The following is a 2,500-nucleotide window of genomic DNA, read 5'->3' on the forward strand; positions in this document are numbered from 1 at the left end:
GCCCCAGGATCCGGGGACGCGAAGAGGAAGAGGGACCCGATCCGCCTGAACGCCAGACGCCCCCTGCGGTCGGGGGCACCGGCCCGCGAAGGACCCTTCCCGTCGCGAACGTGAGCACCACATCGATCGGAAGGCGAGAGAGGAGCGGGCCCCCCCTCCCTCCGGGGGGCGCCGACAGTCGGAGTTCGCATCCCGGCCACCGGGCCTGCACCGGGGGTGCGAGGGGACGACGGGGTCCCCGGAGGAAAAGAGCCGGAAAAGGGGGGGCTCGGGGGGGCCGGGGGCCGCCCCACCTGCCAACGTGCCCCTGTCCCCCCTCACAAGATCGGGTACAACGCGCAGATTGGTCCCCGAGGCTCATCTCTGGTTCTCACAGGTTCCGAAAAACCTGTTCTCAGAAATCTCCTCGCACCCGTCAAAATGAACTAGTCGAAAAATCCAACCGCCAATTTAGGGGGACCAATCTGAAATCCTATCCGACCTCCTGGTTCTCTCGGTCGGCCGAGGGCACTTTTGGCGACCCCATCCGGACTTCCGTGAGACTGCCGGCCATCAGGTCAACCCGTCACTTTGAATGGGGTTGACCTGATGGCCGAGCAGGGACTTAGACATTTTTTCAGCCTTTTCCTCCGGGTTGACCTGGTGTCCCGGGGGGACTTAGACTTTTTTTCAGCCTTTTCCTCCGGGTTGACCTGGTGTCCCGGGGGGACTTAGACATTTTTTTCAGCCTTTTCCTCCGGGTTGACCTGGTGTCCCGGGGGGACTTAGACATTTTTTTCAGCCTTTTCCTCCGGGCTGACCTGGTGGCCGAGCGTCTCGCCGTCCGCGGCCGGAGCTAGAGATGCCCCCCCCCCCCAGGCCAGCCTGCGAAGCCGCGGCCAGGATCGGGCCCCTGGAAGTCTGACTAAAAATTTTCACCGACCCCAAAAACGGTTAGGGGGGGCCTCATAAAGCCTCCGGAGCGGAAAAAAAAAAAACGGAAAAAAGGATCGGGCCCACCCGAGGCAGGGGAGTCAGTAAGGGAAAGGGGACGAGGCGGCCCGGAGCCGGGTGCCGGCGGCCAGGATCGGGCCCCTGGAAGTCTGAAAAATTTTTTTCACCGACCCCCAAAGTGGTATTGGGGGGGGCTCATAAAGCCTCCGGAGCGAAAAAAAAAAAACGGAAAAAAGGATCGGGCCCACCCGAGGCAGGGGAGTCAGTAAGGGAAAGGGGACGAGGCGGCCCGGAGCCGGGTGCCCGGAGCCGGGTGCCCGCGGCCAGGATCGGGCCCCTGGAAGTCTGAAAAAAATTTTTTCACCGACCCCCAAAGTGGTGTTGGGGGGGGCTCACGAAGCCTCCGGAGCGGAAAAAAAAAAACGGAAAAAAGGATCGGGCCCACCCGAGGCAGCGGAGTCAGTAAGGGAAAGGGGACGAGGCGGCCCGGAGCCGGGTGCCCGGAGCCGGGTGCCCGCGGCCAGGATCGGGCCCCTGGAAGTCTGAAAAAAAAATTTTCACCGACCCCCAAAGGGGTGTTGGGGGTGGGCTCATGAAGCCTCCGGAGCGAAAAAAAAAAACGGAAAAAAGGATCGGGCCCACCCGAGGCAGGGGAGTCAGTAAGGGAAAGGGGACGAGGCGGACCGGAGCCGAGTGCCTACGGCCATACCGGACGGAAGGCCCCCGATCCCGTCCGATCTCGGAAGGTAAACCGTCCCGGGCCTGGCTAGTACTTGGATGGGTGACCGCCTGGGAATCCCAGGTGCCGTAGGCAGCTTTTCCCGCTGCGAGCCAGCTCTCTCCTTTTCTGGGGAACAAGGGCAGGGTCGCCCTGCCAGGGGCCCTGGGGCTGAAGTCCCTGCCGGCCACCAGGTCAACCCGGAGCCTGCCCCTCTGCGGCCAGCAGGTCAACCCCATACCGGCAGGGGGTTGACCTGGTGGCCGGGAAGCAGAGCGGCCAGCAGGTCAACCCCATACATTCAGCGGGTTGACCTGGTGGACGGGAAGGAAAGCGGCCAGCAGGTCAACCCCATACTTTCAGCGGGTTGACCTGGTGGCCGGGAAGGAAAGCGGCCAGCAGGTCAACCCCATACATTCAGCGGGTTGACCTGGTGGCCGGGAAGGAAAGCGGCCAGCAGGTCAACCCCATACATTCAGCGGGTTGACCTGGTGGCCGGGAAGGAAAGCGGCCAGCAGGTCAACCCCATACATTCAGCGGGTTGACCTGGTGGCCGGGAAGGAAAGCGGCCAGCAGGTCAACCCCATACATTCAGCGGGTTGACCTGGTGGCCGGGAAGGAAAGCGGCCAGCAGGTCAACCCCATACATTCAGCGGGTTGACCTGGTGGCCCGAAAGCAAACCGGCCACCAGGTCAACCCGGAGCCTGCCCCCGCGGGCAGGGGCCAAGCGGACCCCCCTCCGCCCGGGCTTGCCCTGCTCCGAGCCGGGGCTTAATCCCCGTCCGGCCACCAGGTCAACCCGGAGCCTGCCCCTCTGCGGCCAGCAGGTCAACCCCATGCCGGCAGCG

At 63.7% G+C, this 2,500-nt stretch overlaps 1 non-coding gene across 1 annotated transcript; it reads left to right on the forward strand.

The window, feature by feature from the left end:
• The first annotated feature begins 1,628 nt into the window (after nucleotides 1–1,628).
• Nucleotides 1,629–1,747, forward strand: LOC141979786 (5S ribosomal RNA). The gene has a single exon (XR_012637178.1). It is a non-coding gene; the product is annotated as a 5S ribosomal RNA (ribosomal RNA).
• Nucleotides 1,748–2,500: the final 753 nt, after the last annotated feature.

This window comes from Natator depressus, chromosome 28 (genome assembly GCF_965152275.1).
Source record: "Natator depressus isolate rNatDep1 chromosome 28, rNatDep2.hap1, whole genome shotgun sequence".
Lineage (NCBI taxonomy): Eukaryota > Metazoa > Chordata > Testudines > Cheloniidae > Natator > Natator depressus.